We start from the raw sequence: 22,823 nt of genomic DNA, 5'->3' as shown, positions 1-22,823 counted from the left end.
CCAGTTGCTGACTAATTTGTTTGGATCCTGTGATTTCCAAAGTCACGAGTGATAATCATGGCTTTTGAGCAAGTATAAGGCACTGGCATAGACTACTCTTTAGGAAGACATACAGAGTAAAAAAAAAAAAAGAACCAAAAAAACTTATTTAGTTTATGGTTTATACATTACTCTTTACCTACATTATCTGATTTGAATCTCACAATAACCCTGGGGCACATGGTTATCCTCATTTCACAGATGAGGAAACTGAGGTTATAGAGTTACATGTAGTTACAAAACTAGAGAGGTAGTAAGTGCTGGAGCCAGATCCCAAATCCCAGGCTTTTGATTTAATCCAACACTCTTGCTGCCAGTACTTTTTATCTCAGTGTATTAATCAGCTGGCTTTAGCAATCCTGTACCAAGTAAGGAAGGTAATATAAAGTTTTGATTTTTCTTGGCTATGGTTTTCTCTTGAAACTAAAGAGAGGTGATGAAGATAGGTTACCTTGTGGTTAAGGAGTTTCCTTTTGGCTATTTCCCATTCTGGTGCTTTTGCCTTAGAAGATGTAAAGCCATGTGGCATCCAGTAGCTTTTGCTTTATCTAAGGAGCAAACTCAACTTGGCCAGAATGTGCATGAGCTCTTCTGTTACAGAAGAGCCATGAGAAGTGCTGTGGAATTTTCTTGTTTGATAAAAGTGTAGTCCTCATGGATTATCTCAGTTAAGTCTAAGAAGAGTCGTTTATTTTTTATCTAATGGAGAAGTATAAAGGTACTTGGAGTCAGTCAGTCCAGTTGTGTTCTCAATATCAAGGAAATTGATTTAAAAATAGCTCGTAAGATATCAGGTACTAAATTCTATGATTTCAACACATTCAATTGTTGTTCTTATAAGAATTTTGAAGAAAAGAAGTTTTCTGTAAAGAGCCTAGAAGAAACTCCAAAGGACCTTTCTAGAGTTTACAGATATTGGTTGAGCAGAAATCCTTAAAATCTGTGTGATGGACTCCTAATAAGGCCAAATAAAAATGAATCCTTTAGTTTTGTCTTTTGTTTTCATTTTTACAAGGTAATAGATTCTTTTGAAACAAAGTATAAAAGAATAAGTCAAATAACTATTTTTGTTATGCACAGAAGATATGCTTTAGTTGTTTTGGAAGACAAGTATGGGGAAAATTTGCTTTCACTTAGGTCTTTTTCCTTTCCCCCTCTGCCTAGTCTCTCCTTTTTGCGCCTCAGCTCCTGTTGACTTCTCAGCTGTCTGGCCACAGAGGGCAGGACCATGCCAGGAGTAAAGCTTCTTTAATCTCTAGGAAGAAATGGGCTGAACTGTTACCCCAAATTACTTGGGGATGAGGCTTCCTTCCTGGGTTTTCCTCTTCCTCTTTCAGATGTGTGCATTATATACCCCTATTCACTGGTTCACCTTGCCTCTTCAGATATTTAAGGAACTGAAAATGCAATGCAAACATACTCTATTAAGTCTGATTTTAAAGACATGGCATCTTAAAAACCCAACTTCTGTAGGAACAGTAGAACAGTACCAGTGTGTAGGAATCACGTACGCAGCTGTGATATGTGCTGTGTACTGGTTGGTGCCTGAGCCACTGACGCGTAGGCTACAGTTCAGAATCTCCCTCTTATCCCACAGAGCCTTGTTTCTGGCTCCTGAGGCCATTCTGGAGCCACAAAAGCCAGAGAATTCTGGAATTTTCATTCACTTGTGTTCGAGTTTTAAAAGAGCTAAAATGAAACAAATTCTGCAGGTACATTTTGAAGACAAGTTGACCCCTGCAGTAGTCTTAAATACACTTGGTCATCTTAGACTGAGGCAGGCCCAGAATGAACCTATGAGCTTGATCGCCTCTTCATACCTGTACCTTCAAACCCGTGAGTTCCCCAAGTTTCTTGAGTTAATGTGATTTGGGCAGGGCCAGCAGTAGAAGATGTGGTAGAGAGTTAGACCAATGAGACTAAACATTTTCCTCTGTCAAACACTCTGATCATCTTTCCCAAAGAAGAAAATTTTCTTCCCTCTAGGAAGGTCATCCTTGTGTATTGGCCATCAGCTTCAGGGAGACCGTGCATGCTTCAGGAAAGGAGGAAGGGGATATCTACTCTCCTAATAACAGCAACCCCGTAGACTCTGGTGACCTACAGCTATGAAAGCAAGCTGGAAACAGCTCTTGTAGCATCACATGAAATTCGCATACAGTAGTTGCCATAATGGCATTTCCCAGAAATAAATCCTGAAAGAGTCACAGCAGCTAAATGTGAGTCATGAGGCACCATCCTCCAGCAGCATTTGTATCCTTGAAAAAGGGTCCTTGTTTTGTGCATTTCTGTATTCCTGTGGTACCTAGCAAATGTTTGCTAAATGAATAAATGTGTTAAATTAATTTTCTTCTATTCATATGGAGAAGTAATGGTTAGGAGGCCAATTCAAGAAGGCACTCAAAGTCCAGCTAGAGAGTGGTTATATCTAGCCTTTAAGAAAATCTCTTCATGTACATTAATGAAATTATTAACAATAACTAACATTGAACACTTAACTATGTGACAAGCACTATTCTAAGTACTTTTAAAACATTTGCTATACTTGTTTGTTAACATGGTCCTCATGCTCCTCACGTTCAGAGTACCTACATGAAATGGTTCTTTCCAAGGTTGTAAACTGTGTCATAAACACATTCGGGGCTTCCCTGGTGGCGCAGTGGTTGAGAGTCCGCCTACCGATGCAGGGGACACGGATTCGTGCCCCGGTCCGGGCAGATCCCACATGCCGCGGAGCGGCTGGGCCCGTGAGCCATGGCCGCTGAGCCTGCGCGTCCGGAGCCTGTGCTCCACAACGGGAGAGGCCACAGCAGTGAGAGCCCGCGTACCGCAAAAAAAACCCCAACAAAACAAAACAAAACAAAACAAACAAACAAAAAAAACACATTCAGCCGCACACATTTCAGTACTGATGCATTCCCAGCTCCTTCTCCCCGCTCTCCCCAACTCTCCTCATCTGCTCACACTGTTGAGATGTGATAGTCGGACTTCCTCTAGTGAATAAGGAATTTTTTGGTAGGTGTTGTTTTTGTTTGTTTGAAATTCTGTTTAAAAGACAAAAGCAAATGCATTTGGCCATTACAATACTAATTAGGTTTGTGTTCACTGACATAACTGTTAACACTGATGAATATTCCTTTTTTGTTCTGTATAACAGAGAGTGTTACCAAGGTTTTCCAGCCAAGAGAACATTCTACCTTGCATCTCAGAGCTTTTGAAAGTGGTCTTTTAATTCACATATGGGCTTTTCCTTAAAACATTTCAAATCTATGTAAGTGAAATATAGCACAGGTTACATAGATTTAATTTAGAGGAACCTAAAGGATATGGACTAGCGTCGGATGGTTTTGATGCTAGGAACATCCCATAAGGTAGGTTCCAATATTTTGCTACTTTACAGATGAGGAAACCAAGGCACAGAACAATTAAGTAACTTGCCCAAGCTCACGCAGCTAAAAGTAGCAGAGTTGGGATTCAAACCCATGTAGTCTAACCCCGGAGACCTCCCCCTACAGTCTTAACCATTATGTGACCTGAGGCTGTCAGTCAGGGTTCTGTCAGAGAAAGGGATTTGATATATAGATTTGACCACATGCAATTGTGAAAGTTGTTTGAACAGTCTCCATAAGGCTATATCTTTGCATCTGTTGCTGAAGCCTGAAGCCAGTAGGAAAGACAGCCAGGAAGTGATGATGGATGTGAAGTGGGGGAGAGCAAGGACAAGCCAGAGCCCATGAAGGTGCACTGGAACCAGGGTCAGACTCTCACCACCTCCAGGTCTCCCACTTTGATGATACCGGTGTCCTGCAGCAGAAGCCAAGCATGTTACCTGGTCCAAGAGTAGGAGAAGCTGAAGGAAGGGCCAATGGGGCCTGGAGGTGCCATGGACCTGGCCGCTGCTCCATGCCAGCAGATGTGGGATACCAGTGAAAACCAGTTTACTTTCTCATATAAAAATATGAAGTTGACATTTCTTTCCAGACATCTGGGATGACAGATATTGTTCTTGACCAAATTCCAAATTATTTTCACTTAATAATTAGACCTACTGTGACATGTTTCAAAGTTGCACATCTCTCTCCTACTGGCATTTTATCTGCACTTTTTCTGGTGAAAGCCTTCTTAGTCCTGGTGGTTTATCATTTTCTTCCCTGTCTTGTGGCGTTCACTCAGTCTCTTTTCAGGAAGCTGTCATTCTAGAATCTTAGGGCATGGTCCAGGAAAACATCTCCTGCTGTTCGATATTAGTTATTTACTTCCTATCCTTTGTTATTTTTCAAAGTACCTAGCTTCAGGTGGAAGAAAGTTTCCTAATAAGAACTTCTAAATTAGAAACTGTATACCTCTTCCTACTCATGTAAATTTTTTCCCAATTTGTTTCCATTCAAGTCAGCAGAGGTGAGTTACTATCCATATATCTAGTGATTTTTGCAGATTATTGCCAAATATCAATTGTAATGACAACAAAAATTGTTATCCATTGTATCTGTATAGACATTCACAGTTTTTTTAAATTGAAGTATAGTTGCTGTAAAATATTATATATTACAGGTATATAGCATAGTGATTCACAGTTTGTATAGTTATTATAAAATATTGGCTATATTTCTCATGTAGTACAATATACCCTTGTAGCTTATTTTATATCTAATAGTTTGTACCTCTTACTCCCCCGCCTCTATATTGCCCCTCCTCTTTTCCCTCTCCCCACTGGTAACCATTAGTTTGTTCTCTATATCTGTGACTCTGCTTTTTTGTTGTTGTTGTTAAATCTACTAGTTTGTTGTATTTTTTAGATTCTACATATAAGTGATATCATACAGTATTTGTCTTTCTCTGTCTGACTTATTTCGCTTAGTATAATGCCCTCCAAGTCCATCCATGTTGCTGCACTTGGCAAAATTTCATTCTTTTTTATGGCTGAGTAGTATTCCATTGTGTGTGTGTGTGTGTGTGTGTGTGTGTGTGTGTGTGTGTATTCTCACATCTTCCTTATCCATTCACCTGTTGATGGACACTTGGGTTGCTTCCATATCTTGACAATTGTAAATAATGCTGCTATGAATATTGGGGTGCTTGTATCTTTTTGCATTAGTGTTTTTGGGTTTTTTGGGCTGTCTACCCAGGAATTACTGGATCACATGGTAGTTCCATTTTTACTTCTTTGAGGAGTCTCCCTACTGTTTTCCATAGTGACTGCACCAATTTACATTCCCACCAACAGTGCTCAAAGGTTCCCTTTTCTCCACATCCTCACCAACATTTGTTATTTGTGTTCTTTTTAATGATAGCCGTTCTGACAGGTGTGAGGTGATATCTCGTTGTGGTTTTGATTTGCATTTCCCTGACAGTTAGCGATGTTGAACATCTTTTCATGTGCCTGTTGGCCATCTGCACTTCCTCTCTGAAAAAATCAGACATTCATAGTTTTAACCACATGAAACATCAATTGATCATCAGTCATGCTGTAAGTTCCAGATGAAAACACGACAGGGCACCACTCTATGTTAAGGGCAGAGACATTGCATAGTTTTTTTTAAAAAAGTTTGAGGAAGATGATTCCTCTTATTGTCTTTAGGAGGGAATGGGGTAGGAGAGACCACAAGAATGAGCACCCCCTCAGTCCATTAGAGCTTTCTAATGTTAGAAAGCCTTTCTTCTGTCAAGGACCACTGAGGCAACATTAAAAAAAACCAGAGACCACCTGCATAGGAAAGCAATATGTTTATTCTTTAATGGGAAACTATAACCTGTTCCAAGAACAAGGGGTGTAAAATTCTACTCAATTAAAACAAGAAATAACAAGATATATGCTTCATTTCTGTATTTTAGACTTAAGGGGGAAGGGGACAGAGAGGTGAAGATCAAAAGGGGAAGAGTCATATGGATAAAAATAAAGCAAAATTGAATCTGATAAAGGGGAAAGACTGACGTGTACACACGGCTTGTTTATGAAGAAGCACATAAACACAAACACAGAGAAACCACAAACAAACTCATGCATGTGTGCATTCACTTCGCACCCTGGTCCCCAGAGAGCTGCATAAACACGTTTGCAACCATAGGCTTCTGTGAAATAGCAGCGTCCTCATTTATCTCTTCAGGATATCACCAGTTACGTTTGCAAGCACCTTGAGAATAGGGACATCTCATCAGATGTTTGTGAAATTGAAACATTTTTATCTTCCCTAATACTACACTGCATTTGGGAAAGTCTAGGTGTAGTGTAGGTATATTATCTTCAATACTTGCCATGAGGAAATTAAGAAGAGGGCCACATTTAAAACGAGTCAGAGCTCCCTCACTCCCAGTCTCCCCTCATCCAGTGCCCATGTCACCTTCCTGGTCTGCTCCAGTGCAAGCTGCTCAACAGCAAACTCTGGGCAACATACTGTGTAGTCTTGTTGGGTCTTTTTCATGGCATATAACATCGCTTCTCACTTGCTTAAACTGTTGTTGTATTTTGATAAACTACTACTTTTTGACCATATTGTCAAATAAGTGAATACTATAAGAAACCAGAAGCAAATTTTTGTTCCCCTGCTCAACAAATAGTCGGTTGAGGGCAACTATTCAAGCACCGCGCTAGAGATGATGCATTAGCAATCAGTAAGGGCAGATAGTCTTTGCTCTCATTTATTTATCATTTTGTGGGAAGACAACAATAAAGTTATCATTAAAGTGTTCTGGTGGAAATATACTACTTATTTCTCAGATAAACACTGATTTCTCCTTTGCTTCTCCTTCATCTTTTTTGTCTCTTACATTTTCCCCCCTGTAATTCAATTCATAGGAGAAAACAAAGACAAGAACTCATTCTCTTTTATGTTAAAATACCAGGACAGGCCAGCTCTAGGCAAGTGTGACCATTGTTTTCCATAGCCCTTCATTCAGCTCTGACCAAGATTCCTTCCCAACTCCCTGAGCTCCTTTTCAGATGACTTGAGATTGTCTGCTCCTCTCACGTTTTTCAAAAACAAAGTTTTAGGGCAGCTCTGGAAAGTTAGTTGGAAAGTATAGTTTCCTCAAGAAAGAGAGGGGAACATAAAAATGCAGCTCATCCAGCAAGCAACCTCAGGTTCTTTCTTTGCTGATGGGATGGGAGGTGACATTTATTGAGAACCTGCTCTATTCAAGACAGTCTATTAGGTTGGGCTATAAAGATGAAGATGGCACAGTCTTTGCCCTCATAAAGTAGTGTGTGATAATTATACTTAGAAAGGAACACACAGTAATCAGTTACTGGAATGTTCTGGGCGAGCCTCATGGAGGAGGGGCATTCGTGCTGACATTGAGATTAGGGGATTACAGAACTAGTCTGGGTACAGTACCAACGTGGAGCCTCCCCTGTTGGACAGGCAGTGATGGAGTGTGATATTGCAAGCAGGAAGTGACACAAACACACCGTAAGAGGTAGGAAAGCATTGGGCACATTCAGAAGACTCGGTGTGTCCTGGATTGGAATGTGTGTGCCCTCATTTATTGGAGAATGAAAAAATAATGCAGCATTTGATGCAATGAAATATTGGGGAACACCCCAACAAAATGGTGATTTGGGAATTTTATTATGGCAGCTGTATACATGTTGATAGGAGGTGAGAGGGAGACCCGTGAGAAGGTAGAGTATTTGTTCAGACCTGGGATGATAAGAATCTGAACTAGGAAGGTAGAGTATAGAATGAAAAGGAAGGGAGCGATGGACTCTGTCTCGTCATTTGAGTGGCCCAGGGGTTAACAGGAGCTTACTATATTGCCAGAGAGTAGAATGCAGGTGACTGTGACCACAGCAGAGTGAAGCAAAGGTTTCAAGGTAGAGGAGTAGAATTTATTATGACACAGACAGTGCTGGCTCTTGCTGCTCCTGGAAATCTGAGAGAGTGAAGCTATAAGCACGTGCGGGCACCGTTACTGTGTACAGACAAGATGGCATTATGCTGTGGATTTGAAAATATTCACAAGTGCCTCTTGGAATGTAGTTTTTCATGAATTAATGCGGTTTGTGTTGAAAGTGCATATATATTTTTTTCATCAGTGGTTTTGCTTTTTAAAAGCAGGTAGTTAAAGCTTTTTTCCCCCTTAAATGTAAAATGCTAATTTAATTTAGTCTTTGCAGCATGGGAATGGGACATTAATGTGGCTGAAAACAGCAGTTTATTTTTTGTGGGTTTGACCATTTCAGAAACTTCACATTTGTGAAAAATATTATTACTAGGAAAATAAATTTGAAACCACAGTCCAACTTCCATGAGGACTGTATAGTGGTTTTCCATTCTACTGCTTAAATACTCCAAAGATTCTATGCCTCAGAGCTGGGACTTACAACTGTGCTGCATAGGAAAACAGAGGGCTCTGGAGTGGATTCTGAAGTGGTCTCTCCCACCCACCTCTGGATGGCTGTCCTTGGAAACCAGCTCTTGGTCTAGCCCAGTGGAGCTTTGTGTTTGGAGAGAAATTGGCCAGTAGCGTGCAGCTCCATGACTGTGCAAAGACGGCTAAAACCACAACTGCTTTTAGCCCCCCACGCGAACAGTGGGAAAGTATTTTGTTTTGATTAATTATCCTGAGATGAAGTCTCTATCCAAGTTAAGTTTAATTCCCCAAATACTTATCACTTTTTAGCTCGAAAACCAGTGCTCTGCGTTCTTCCATCGCCACGCAATCTTTACGCAGTTTGGCGCTGTGAGGCTATGTGAAGAAATTCACTGTATTGAGAATGAGGGAGATGATGGTCCAGCTCTGCTTTGCACTCCTCAGACCAACTGGGGAAACCACTTTTAAGAAGGGCATACACAGACTAACGTGTGTTCAGAGAAATAATCAGTGAAGGAGTCTTGAAATCCAATCATGTGAGAGAAACTGGGGGGCTGGTCTGGAGAAAAGACTTAAATGCTAACAGAGCTGTGGTATTTCACTGCTGCTGGGGCAGATGCCATAGTTTAACTACTTGGCATCCAGGCCCCTTTCCTGGGGAAATCTGCTGCTGTATGCACACTGGTGAGAGGTCTTGCCTCCTATGGTGGAAACTGAGGGGTCAGATTTGCCTCTCACAGATCACTTGTCACCTGAGTGTGAGCAAGGGTCCTCAGTTCATCCTGTGTCCTGGCACATGCTTAGGGCTCGGGCTTTGAGTCTAATAGCCACAGGGTTCATTGACAAAGTATCTAGAGTCCAATGTCATATCCAGACTTGTGCAGAGACTTCGGCAATGGTCCTCACTGCCTGTTTCCCTTGGCGTCTGACCCATCCCCACCTGGGTTCTCAAGTGCTAATAGAGATTAGGAATCTGTCATCTTAATAGATTTTGTGAGCTCCCTAATAACTTTAAAATTAATTCCTTTTGATTAAGTTAGTTCAGGTAGGTTTCTGTTGTTTACAAACAATAATCCTGACTATATAGTTGCTAAAGACCCAGTAATGTTTTCTTGCTTCCAGCTGGAATTCTTAACCTGAATCAAAGGATTGTGTTATGGAATCTGTATGTTGTACTATGTGTAGAATTTCAGCTATTTATGCACTCATGGGGGAGAAGGTCCATAGCTTTTATTTGATTCTCAAAAGGCTCTATAACCCTGAAAAGGCCAAGAACCACTTATGTACAGGATACAATGTAAACACCTTACTTAGCATAATATAAAGCCCTTGTGATCTGACCTCTGCCTAGTGCTTCCATTTTTCTCTTTTACTGTGTTTCTTGTTGCTTCTGGTCTTCATCCTCTTTCTATGCTCCAGTCAGATCCAAGTACTATGGATTCTCTAAAAGCACTTCATGGTTTTTAATCTCCATGTCTTTGTTTATGAAGTTCCTTCTGTCTTAAATTGCCATTCTTTTTCTTTGCTTCTCACCCTAGCTTTTAGTTGGTTTGCTGGACACCTACTCATCTTTTAGACTTGGCTGGTTTCACCTTTTCACGGGAGGACTGTGAAGGTCATGATCACTATTCTGCATCCCCTCGGCCCACCTGCTTTCAGTGTTGCCAGAAGCCCCTGTCAAGCTAGCAGCTGGCACGAGTGTCTCTTTGCTGTCCTGGGCATTCTCCAAAGTCACTGAAGGTAGCCGTGCTGTCCAGGCACATCTTTGTGGGGAAGTTAACCCCTCTGGGGACAACATGGGAGTGTCCGTGGATAAATGCCCCAGCCTTCCCATCCACAGGTGGGCCAATTCTGGGACACATACTACATGGTTCTTTGGAGAGGCCCCCAAGCTATTAGGCCATGGTTGTTCACAGTGATGACCTGCATATTAAGCACCTTTTATTTGCTTTTCTTCTTTCCTGTCTCGCTTGCCTTATTCTTGTCCTCCTGCTTCCTGGATTTCTACTACCTGCACCCAAGTTTTTGTCTCAGGTTCTGCTTCCAGATCAGGACACCCTCTTGACTTTGTGCCTCTACTTTAGCTGTGAGGAGCTGCCTTACCATCTGTTACCCTTTATTGTTCATATCTAACAAGTTCTCTCTAGTAGACTATTACTTCTTTTTTTCTTTGCGGTACGCGGGCCTCTCACTGCTGTGGCCTCTCCCGTTGCGGAGCACAGGCTCTGGACGCACAGGCTCAGCGGCCATGGCTCACGGGCCCAGCAGCTCCGCGGCATGTGGGATCTTCCCGGACCGGGGCACGAACCCGTGTCCCCTGCTTCGGCAGGTAGACTCTCAACCACTGCGCCACCAGGGAAGCCCTATTACTTCTTTTTTATTAAAATTTTATTTTATTTTTTATTGTGGTAAGAACACTTGATATGAAATCTGTCCTCATAACAAATTTTAAGTGTACAATACATTATTGTTAACTATAGGTAAATGGTACAGTAAGTATCTAGAGCTCATTCATCTTACTTAGGTGAAACTTTTTGTCTGTTGATAAATAACTCTCCACTTTTTGCTCCCCTAGTCTCTGGTAACCACCATTCTGGCCTTTGATTTTATGAATGTGATGATTCTATCTATCTCATATAGATGGAATCATGCAATAGTTATTTTCCTGTGTCTGGCTTATTTCACTTAGCATAATGTCCTCAAGAGGTCCATCCGTGTTGTTGCATATTGCAGAATTTCTTTCATGTTTAAGGCTTAATAATATTCTATAATAATAATAATGTATATATCATTCTTTAATCCATTCATTCATTGATGGACATTTAGTTTGCTTCCACAGCTTAGCTATTGTGAATAGAGCTGCAGTGAACATGGAAGTGGTAATAACTCTTTGAGATCCCGATTTCAATACTTTTGGATATACCCAGAAGTGAGATTGCTGGATCATAAGGTAGTTCTATTTTTAATTTTTTGAGGAACCTTTGTACTGTTTTTCATAGAGGCTGCACCAGTTTGCATTCCCAGCAATGGTGTGCAAGGGTTCCAGTTTCTCCACATCCTCACCAACACTTGTCTTTTGTTAGACCTGCTTCTTTTTTTTAAAGATTTATTTTTATTATTTATTTATTTATTTTATTTTTATTTTGGCTGTGTCAGGTTTTAGTTGCGGCACGTGGGATCTTCGTTGAGGCATGCAGGATCTTTCGTTGCGGCGCAGGGGCTCTTTGTTGATGCACATGGGCTTCTCTCTAGTTGTGGCATGCGGGTCCCAGAGCACGTGGGCTCTGTAGTTTGCAGCACGCCAGCTCTCTAGTTGAGGCGCGCGGGCTCAGTAGTTGTGGTGCGTGGGCTTAGTTGCCCCGTGGCATGTGGGATCTTAGACTCCTGACCAGGGATCAAACCTGCGCCCCCTGCATTGTAAGGTGAATTCTCTACCACTGGACCACCAGGGAAATCCCCTGGACTTACTTCTTGAGAGTAAAGAGCTTATCTTGTTCGTTGTTTTTCCCTCAATATTAAAACCGGCACAAAGTGGATCCTCACCCATGTGTAAAAAACATAAGGCATGAGAAATTTCTTCAGATCTCTCAAGGGCTGTCAAGTGTTTACAAATGTCTGGGGAGCAGAACTAAGTCCAAAGAGTAGAATTTACAAGAAAATGGACATTTGTTCCATATGGAACTGTCAATGCACCTAAGGGAGGGGAGATTCATTAGTAACAGTAACAGTGGCTCATTATGGCACGATGACTCACATGGTTTGTCCACTCTTCTCTCTCTAGCCAAGAATTCCTGTAATAGACAGTTTTATGGAAAAAGAGTCCCACACACAGATGCCTAGAGGGACCAGGCAGACATGTAAACTAATGAGGCAGTCCAGCCATCAGATAATTGGGACTAGCCATCAGATAATGGTGGGGACTGCATGGAAATGAAGTGCATGCCCTGTCTAAATGGCTAGCTGCTCCTCAGCTCTAGCCAACAGCTGTTGTGCAAGAATGTAGGTTCAGTACTGCCAGGCCTTTCAGTTTTTCAAGGGAAAGCAGAAATCCAGATTCTTATGTAAAATTTCCCAGTTAAAAAAACAGTATGTGGGTCAAGAAAGCATCACTGTGCCTGTGTTTTCCTCTAAGAGTTTTATAGTGTCTGGCCTTACATTTAGGTCTTTAATCCATTTTGAGTTTATTCTTGTGTATGGTGTTAGGGAGTGTTCTAATTTCATTCTTTTACATGTAGTGGTCCAGTTTTCCCAGCACCACTTATTGAAGAGGCAGAATACTCTATGACATAAATCACAGCAAGATCCTTTTTGACTCACCTCCTAGAGAAATGGAAATAAAAACAAAAACAAACAAATGGGACCTAATGAAACTTAAAAGCTTTTGCACAGCAAAGGAAACCGTAAACAAGACGAAAAGCCAACTCTCAGAATGGGAGAAAATATTTGCAAATGAAGCAACTGACAAAGGATTAATCTCCAAAATATACAAGCAGCTCATGCAGCTCAATATCAAAAAAACAAAAAACCCAATCCAAAAATGGGCAGATGACCTAAATAGACATTTGTCCCAAGAAGACATACCGATGGCCAAGAAGCACATGAAAAGCTGCTTAACATCATTAATTATTAGAGAAATATAAATCAAAACTACAGTGAGGTATCACCTCACACCTGTTAGAATGGGCATCGTCAGAAAATCTACAAACAATAAATGCTAGAGAGGGTGTGGAAAAAAGGGAACCCTCTTGCACTGTTGGTGGGAATGTAAATTGTTACAGCCAGTATGGAGAACAGTATGGAGGTTCCTTAAAAAACTAAACATAGAACTACCATACGACCCAGTAATCCATTACTGGGCATATACCCTGAGAAAACCATAATTCAAAAAGAGTCATGTACCACAATGTCCATTGCAGCTTTATTTACAATAGCCAGGACATGGAAGCAACCTAAATGTCCATCGAAGATGAATGGATAAAGAAGATGTGGCACATATATACAATGGAATATTACTCAGCCATAAAAAGAAACGAAATTGAGTTATTTGTAGTGAGGTGGATGGACCTACAGTCTGTCATACAGAGTGAAGTAAGTCAGAAAGAGAAAAACAAATACTGTATGCTAACACATACATATGGAATCTAAAAAAAAATGGTTCTGAAGAATCTAGGGGCAGGACAGCAATAAAGACACAGATGCAGAGAATAGACTTGAGGACGTGGGGAGGGTGAAGGGTAAGCTAGGACGAAGTGAGAGAGTGGCATGGACAAATATACACTACCAAATGTAAAATAGATAGCTAGTGGGAAGCAGCTGCATAGCACAGGGAGATCAGCTTAGTGCTTTGTGACCACCTAGAGGGGTGGGATAGGGAGGGTGGGAGGGAGACGCAAGAGGGAGGAGATATGGGGATATATGTATATGTATAGCTGATTCACTTTGTTATAAAGCAGAAACTAACACACCATTGTAAAGCAGTTATACTCCAATAAAGATGTTAAAAAAAAAAAAAAAAAGAAAGCATCACTGTGGTTGGGTATGGACCACGGGTTGTGAGTTTGCAACCTTTGTGTGACATGTGTAGCAGAGGATGTTAAAGCCTCAGATGTGAGGACAGCCTCCTCAAGAGGCTGCCCCCCGTTCTGGTCAGTTTGCCCCCTTCAGCCCATCAACAGGCTCTGCCTGTTCTCAGCTTGGGCCTTTGGCCATCCTGTCCTCACAGCAAGGAAGCTCTGTAGCTCAGGCACTTCTCCTGTGACACTTCCCACTACAGCTCTTCCCTCACCAAACCCTGTCTTCTTGGTGCACCTCTAGCATTTACAGCCCCTGGATATCTGCTGTGGTTGGTCACTCTCCAGTGGTCTCATAGGCTGTCTTATTTGTTTAACTGAGCTGTTAAGTTCCTCATAGCAAGGGCTTCTATTTCACAGGTCTTTCCTGTCATTTGGAGCATAGAGTGGGGCACACGGCCAGGCCTCACTAAGAACTATTTGGTTGACTGTCATTGGATGGTCATCTTACTCAGTGCTTCTGGCATCACTCTTAGTAGAAGATGAGGTAATAAAGGGGAGGCTACCAGCTCTTGAGTGCAGAAAGTAAAATTAAATCAGTGAAAAAATTAAATCAGTGGGGCTCTTTCAGAGATTGAATGAGCATGTCCTCCATCTACTGCTGACCTGGTGCTCTCAGAGCTTTTATGAGGAAAATGGTGCCCAGTGTGTTTCTTCTGTCACAGGCTTTTTCTCATCCTTTCCCACCAAAGATATAACAAGATAACCAATTATTTGTGCCCTGGTTTAGATTCCTTGATTAGAGATGGCCTCTGATCATAAGCTACATAGCCATCTTTTTATGGTAGAAGTAAGTAAGCACAATTTTGCTACATCAATTGTCTGAAAGAAAAAAAAAAACTTCTATTTTAACTGGTAATGATGATCTATTTTCTATTCCTTCGCTTTTATTTGAAACACATTTTGGTTGTTTTAGAACTCTCTTTTCTCCCACATCTGTGAAACAAAATACAGGATAAATGATTCTCAGTCATCTGTGACATTGGGCATTAGGTATACTTTGGACACTGGAGTTTACCAGTTATCTCCAAACCTTCTTTTAGAAAATTTCCCCCACTTTTTGGTGAAGGTGCTAGTAAGCAATAACTGCCAAATTAGTAGGTCTTCCTCATATTCCCTATTGTTTATTTTTCCGTGTTTTGGTGCAGTTTTGTACAAAGACTAGGAACTGAACCATTCTTTCAATAAACATTTATTGAGACCCTTCTGTGGTGCCAGACCCTATTTTAGCTGCTAAAGATACAAAAGTGAAGAGATTAGACAAGGCCCTTGCTCTCCTGAAGCTGCACTTCTAGTGGTGAGAGATAACCACAGACCATTGAACAAATGAACACACAAGAAAATTGGATGGTGTTGGGGAGAATAAATAGTTTTGGGAGAATAAAACAGGATGGAAAGAATGTGTATGTGAGGGAGTTACTCTAGACTGGAGTTGAGGGCAAGTCTTCTTGAAGCTGTGACAGCTGAGACTTGAATGACAAGGAGGGGCCAGCTAGGTCAAGATCAAGGGGAAGAGCATTCCAAGCTAACAAAACAGCTGTGGCAGTGGGCCTCAGGCAGGAGCCTGTGTGGTGTACTGGAGGTTCAGCAAGGAAGTTAGAGGGAAAGGAAAGTTTAGAGCTAGCAAATAAATAATTATTCAAGTGAATTTATTGTACAGTTGTTGTAGTTTAAGTGTTTATGGCTGTGATCATTGAGATCTCAGAATCTCTGTCATGACTTTAGGATTAGATTCAGAAATTACCTAAGATTCATGGAGGAGAAAGTCATTGTTTCAAAATCCATGTGATATATCCTGCTTTGAAGCCTCAGATTTCCCATGGATGGGATAGGACACTAGCAGTATTTTAGGAAAATGGCACCTGGTGTTATATTCTTTTTTTTTTTTTTTTTAATTTATTTATTTTTGTCTGCGTTGGGTTTTCATTGCTGTGCTCGGGCTTCCTCTTGTTGCGGTGAACGGGTTTCTCATTGCAGTGGCTTCTCTTTGTTGTGGAGCATGGGCTCTAGGCGTGCGGGCTTCAGTAGTTGTGGCACACAGACTTAGTAGTTGTGGCTCGTGGGCTCTAGAGTGCAGACTCAGTAGTTGTGGTGCATGGGCTTAGTTGCTCCACGGCATGTGGGATCTTCCCGGACGAGGGCTCGAACCCGTGTTCCCTGCATTGGCCGGCGCATTCTTAACCACTGTGCCACCAGGGAAGTCCTGGTGTTATATTCTTAAACTGAATTTGCTTTGGAAGTAGTCATGCAGCAATGAGCATTCATGCAGTAAGAAACAATTCCTTTATCCTTTAATATAATAATTGTTGTCAAGGATTATAAGAGTTTATAGAGAGATGGAGCATCCATTTTAAAGTTAACTGGATAGGGAAGAAAGCTTTGTCCATAAAGTTTCGAATTTTCTTGGACTTTTTGGTATCTGCACAACAGAGACCTGTTGAGTTGCCAGCATATAACAAGCCAGAACCCTGGATCCAGAGAGCATTTGTGATGACCAGACACAGAACTGGTTTCCCTCCTAAAGGGTGGTCTCCAAATTTGTTGTAGCCTTTGTCAAGATTTTTATATCGCAATTGAAAACAGATGCCCTTTCTGCCCTTTCCTTTGTCTTCTGAGTTAACTACCGTTCAGTGGGTGTGAGCAATGGCAATCTCTCACACATCTTCAGAACGCCCAGGAAGAGTCCTCATTAGACGTTTCTCTCCTGAAGTCTTGCTGTGAAACACTGCAATAGAAAGTAGACACAAGGAGGTGCCAGGTTTGTGAGGTTCTGGTAATCTGCTCAGAGTGTTCTGAATGTTTCTTGTCACAAATCAAAACACCAGTCCTAAGGTTTAATATGAAAAAACACATCTCTCTGAACAGTTTCTACTTGAGAATATTTAATCCTAAAGGAAAATATTTAATCTTAAAGGACTATGTAATCCTAAAGAAAACCAAAGCATACTGTTGCTTTTGGACTATATTGAATTTTATTACAGGATGTGGCCCTAAAATATACTTATATTTTATATATATGACATTGACAATCCAGAGTATCAAAAATCACTATAAATTCTTGATTAAAATAGACTTATTAGACATAAGACTGAATATAATGTGTGGACTTTTCTTGGATTCTGCTGTAAATTGACTGAAATTTAAACAACTGGGAAAATTTAAATATGGACTGAATATGAGACGATATTAAGGAATCATTGGTAATTTTGTTAGGTGTGATAATGATATGGAGGTTATGTAAGAAAATATCCTTATTTTATAGAGTTGCACACTGAAATATGTAGGGAGCAAATGTCACATCTATAATTTATTTTAAAACACTAGCAAAATATCAATTGAAGCAAATATGGCAAAAAGTGGTTAACTGTTCAGTCTAGGTGATGGGCTTGTGGAATTTGCTATTGTACCTTCTCTACTGTCCTGTATATTTGAGAAATTTTATAATTCAAAGTTTAAAAACAGTCTTTGCAAACTGGGACATAGCACAGTGGTTTGTCAGCTAAATAGCACTATTTTGTGATTTTAGTGGATGTCACTTTATCGTGCCCTTTTGTGCTGCAGCCATAAATATCAGTGGACCTGCAAACTAGATGATTTTTTCATAAATGGGACATTACAGTAGAAATGAACCAATACTCTCTTCTTACACACACACCCCCACCCTGCCCCCATGCTCTGATTTTGTAACTTGGCCCATGATTAGGGGAGGTGATGTAGTTCAAAAGTAAAACTGAAACATATGGAATCCTAAAGCTAGAATTTTAAACATTTTGTTTCAACCTCAATTTTTAGATAGAACAGTTTTAAACTACAGTTACCAAAGTCATTTTACTTCCTTTCAAAATGTGTATTCTATAACCTGGATTATATTAACATGTATAAAATTATTGGCACTGACTCATGGTTTCACGGAGCATAAAGTTTAAATGGAACCTTCAGAAAGAGGTAAAATTTTGACAGGGAGAGAAAAGGCAAGAAACTATTTCTGTATGGATTAATGAGTATACCCAGGAGCAGGGAGTGTTTGGATAACTACAAATAGGCCATTTTGGCTGAAGGGAAGAGATCCTATTGGGACTGAGCTTGTTGCGTGCAGGAATTTGGATTATAGTAAACACTGGGGAAGCAAGAAATGTTCTGGGTAGTAACATGAGTCAAGCTGTGTGTTAGGAGCTCAATCCGATGGCACCAACCTCAAGGTAGGTTGCAGGAATGAGAGATTAAGACAGGAATATAAGATTGGAGATCACTGCAGGATAGTTCAAGTAGGCAAGGGAATAATAGTGTAAATTTGGGTAATGACAGTGGGACTAGAAGGGAGGGATGATTACAAGACACATTGTGAAAGAAGAAACGATTAGAATTGATGACTAAATTTAGGTCCTGTTTGAAATAGAATAGGATGATTCACATGAACTTGTATCATTTCATTGATGCAAGTTGTTAACCGTGATATCTTATATGACTCATTTGAGAAACCTTGAAAGAAAAATTTAATTCTTTTTTAACTTGTAGGAAAGTTAGCCCCACCCTTGTAATTACTAAACTTTTACACAAATCTCAAGAATGGCTGTTCCCCTCCTCTAACCTTGGCTGCCTTTTTATCCATCTCCAAGAGTTAGGAGGGCGGTGATGTGGAGGGGAAAAAAATGTAACCTGAAACTTTAATATAATTTATTAGTTCATAAGTGGAACGTAAAAGCACTTCTGAAAAAGTAGTAATAGTCTAGGGGAGAGGAACCTGTAGGCAGACCCTGGAGGAGACAGTCATGTAGAAAAGTCTACCTTGAAAGTTTTAGTGTCCTTCGGTGGGGGAAGAGAGCCAGCTCCAGGCAGCTCTGAAAGGAGGGAGCTGGGGAAAAAAATCCTAGTACCACCTTAAGAATGGTCCTATGACCACTCTTGTCGAATGGATCGGAAAAAATCCTTCTGGTTCATTCGACAAGAGTGGTGCCAATATATGGGATTGCTGAGCGCAGGTTTGTAATGACTGTCGCCCCTCAGAATGACATTTGTCCTCATGGTAGCACGTAGCCTATAAATGCAGTGGCTATAACTGTAAGTAGCAAAATAATCCCGATGTTTCATGTTTCTAGAAAGGCACAGGATCCATAATATAGGCCACACCCTACGTGAATGTAAAGGCAGATAAAGAACATGGAAGCTCTGTTTGCATGTATACATCGAGTGATTCATCCATAATTAACGTCTCGACAGATGTGTGCTGCCATGAGAAAGCAGTTGCTGTGTCTGGTGTGTAGTGTATTGCTAGGAATAAGCCTGTTAGGATTTGTAGGATCAAGCAAATGCCTGGTAGAGAGCCAAAATTTCATCATGATGAAATGTTTGATGGGGTTGAGAGGTTAATAAATGCATTGCTGATGATTTCTGTTATCGGGTGTGTTTTCCGGATGTTGGTCATTGGTGTTCTTATAGTTGAATGACAGCGATGATTGTTCATGTCATTAATCATGGTTGGAGCCTGCGCCCCGCGATGAAGAGTGACCCCCACTTGCCACAACTAGAGAAAGCCCATGCACAGAAATGAAGACCCAACACAGCCATAAATAAATAAATAAATAAATAAATAAATATTTGTAACTTTATTAATCATGGTTGGAGCCTGCGCACCGCGATGAAGAGTGACCCCCACTTGCCACAACTAGAGAAAGCCCATGCACAGAAATGAAGACCCAACACAGCCATAAATAAATAAATAAATACATTGTGTAAAAAAAAAAAAAAAAAAAAATCATGGTTGGAGTCCATGTGTGAATGATGATGACATATATTGTATTTATTTTAAGTGTTATTTTTGTGATCAGTTTTGTGGGGATTTCTTCAAAACCTTCACCTATTTATGGGGGTTTTGGGTTGATTGTGAGTGGTGGTGTTGGGTGTAGGATTGTGTTGAATTTTGGTGGTTCATTTTTAGGTTTGATAGTGTCTTTGATTTATTTAGGGGGGATATTAGTTGTGTTTGGCTATACAACGGCTGTGGCCACTGAGCAGTATCCTGAGGTTTGGGTTTCTAATAAGATTGTTTTGGGGGCATTTCTTTCAAGGTTGATAATAGAGTTTTTGATGGTATTATATATTTTAAAGGATGAGGAGGTGGAAGTTGTGTTTAAGTTCAATGGGTTGGGAGACCGAGTGACTCTGGTGACTCTGGCTTTTTTAGTGAGGAGGCTATGGGGATTGCGGCGTTATGTAGCTATGGTACCTGGTTGGTGATTGTTACTGGCTGCTCGCTGTTTATTGGTGTTGTGGTTATTATGAAGATCACCCGTGGTAATTAAATAAAAGCATGCTAAGGGTGAGAGTAATAAGGAATGATAGGAAGTATAGTTTGATAATGCCTTTTTGGCTTGAGATTAGCGTGGAGAACTTTAGTTGAATGAGGGGTGTGGTTTTTGGTAAAATGTTTTCTAGTCAGATTAAGTCCAACAGGGAGGATGCTGATTTTTGGCTTATTGATGGGTTTAGGTAAGGAGGTAGACGATGCATGATGGTGGGGAAATATCCTAAGAGACTAGAGAACTTAAGGGTATTTGAAGGGTAAATAAATTTTAAGTTTTGTGTGTTAAGGTTAATTTCAAGTGTCAATACAAAGCCCAGGAACGTTACTGCAAGGGCAGTTAGTTTTAGGTGCGGGGGTACGGTTATTAGGGGGACTGTTGTTGGGGGGATGTTGTTGGAGATAATGAATCCGGCAAAGACACTTCCAATTAACAGGTGTTTGATGGACTTAATTAGGAAGGGGTTGTTTTCACTGATGGAGGTTAAGGGAGAGAAGCAAGGTTGTCCTAGTAGTGCCAAGAAGATAATGTGGGTACTATAGACAGGGAGGGAGATGGCAATTAGAGTTATTAATAGGGCTCAGGCATTGGTATAAGATGTGTTAGTGGCTTCAATGATCAGGTCTTTACAATAGAAGCCGGTGAGGAAAGGCACTCCTGTCAGTGCCAGACATCCGATAAGGGCTGTTGTGGTGAAGGGTAAGGGCTTGAATAGGCCCCCTATTTTTCGAATTATCTTGTTCGTCATTCAGGCTGTGAATAATGGACCCGGAGCATGTGAATAGTATGGCCTTAAAAATAGCATGTGTGCAGATACGTGTAAGAATGCTAGACAGGGTTGGTTGATGCGATTGTTACCATCATTAGGCCCTAATTGGCTTGAAGTGGAGAAAGCGACGATTTTTTTAATGTCATTTTGGGTGACAGCGCATATTGCTATGAATAGGGTGGTAAGGGCTCCTAATCATAGCGCTATTTCTTGAATATGTTTGTTGTTTTCTGTTAAAGGGTAAAATTGAATAAGTGGGAAGACTCCTGCACGACTGTTGTGCCTGAGTGGAGTAAGGCTGATACGGGGGTGGGGCCCTCTATTGCTGAGGGGAGTCAGGGGTGAAGTCAAATTAGGCTGATTTTCTGGCTGTGGCTAGTACGAGTCCTATAAGGGGGAGGTTTGAGGGATTTAAGTATAAAAATCTGTTGCAGGTCTCATGTGTTTGAGTTAAACAGGAATCGTGCTATTGATATAATGAACTGTGTTTGCGTCTGCTCGCGCATATCACCACCCAGTGAGCAGGAAGGATTTAATTCCCTCCCATCTCTTGCTGATCTTCTCCCTTTCTCCAATCTAGAGGCAAGGGAACCCACTGGTGTAATCCATCCAGGTCAGCCTTCTGGGGCAGACAGCGGGTAGAGAAGGGCAGAGAGTACAACTGGGGGTGCAAACAGAAGGCAATGGTCACAGTTATCATCCTTTTTCCAAAATACAACAATATGAGGGGAATTCTTGGAGGAAGTTCTTCATAGAATCACAAAATGTTAGCGCAGGAAGGATCCCGAGAAATAATTTTCAGCCTCATTTTGGAGCTCTATAGAAGTAGCAACTTGGGTACAGCGAGTTGTCACACAGATGAGAACAAATGACAGACCTTTAGATTCTCAGCCCAGGCTCTTTCCAGCAAGCTAAGTTGCTTAGCTTCCATTTATTTTCCAAATTTTTCCCAGACCCACTGTACCAGCTCAGCCACTGTTCCGCACGGTTGAAAATGAATGGTAAGGAGGTCTCAGTTGTTATTCAAGGGAATACATAAGCACTATAGACACAGCCGTTGCAGTAGGACATGTTTCTGTAACTGAAGTTAGTTAGAGTCATTGTAGATAATCTGTAAAGTACAGAAATATGTCAAGGAGAAAATTAAATCACCCACAATGTACCACAGAGAGATGATGACTGTTAACATTTTGGTGCCTTCTTATAATTTTAAAAAATTAAAATGTATACACATAGTTTTGTATCTTGTTTTTTCACTTAATAATGAACAATTTTCCATGTAGTAAATTATCTTAGAATCTGTTTTAGTAGCAATAATATTTGTAATAGAGGTAGCATAATTTAAAAAATATTTTCTGTTATTAGACATTTGAATTGATTATTTTCTGCTATGATAATGCTACACTATATACACATATATTAATAATTGTGCTTTTTTACACACACACATACACACATATAAGTAACGGTGCTTAGCTATAGGAAACATTTTTATAAATAAAATTGCTAGCATAGCATAAGCATTTTTAGTAGTTCTTTCTGGTGGATCACAGTGGAAAGAATGTGGCTCTGGGGTCAGACGTCCTGATGTGTTCTGCTTCTGCCACTTTCGGATGTGTGAACTTAAAGTAAAATGGACTTGAAAAGAGACCGGTTTAGACTATAAAGAATTCTTTCAGTGAAAGAAAGACCTATTTATAGTCTAAGGTACTGATAATAAAGACAGAAATGGATGTTCTCAATAACTGTATTTTTCTTTGCACTGAATTTTTCAGTAACTATTTCTTTTTTAAAAAATATCTTCCTTCCTTCTTTCCTCCCTCCCTCCCTCCCTCC

At 40.6% G+C, this 22,823-nt stretch overlaps 1 protein-coding gene across 3 annotated transcripts in view; it reads left to right on the top strand.

Moving 5' to 3' along the window:
* Window positions 1-22,823, top strand: part of GALK2 (galactokinase 2) — a 142,568-nt gene that overhangs the window by 104,697 nt on the left and 15,048 nt on the right. The window lies entirely within an intron of this gene.

Source organism: Lipotes vexillifer, unplaced genomic scaffold (genome assembly GCF_000442215.2).
Source record: "Lipotes vexillifer unplaced genomic scaffold, Lipotes_vexillifer_v1.1 scaffold24, whole genome shotgun sequence".
NCBI classification, from domain to species: domain Eukaryota; kingdom Metazoa; phylum Chordata; class Mammalia; order Artiodactyla; family Lipotidae; genus Lipotes; species Lipotes vexillifer.
Note: the sequence above shows the minus strand (reverse complement) of the source record. Positions and strands in the feature narration are given on the sequence as shown.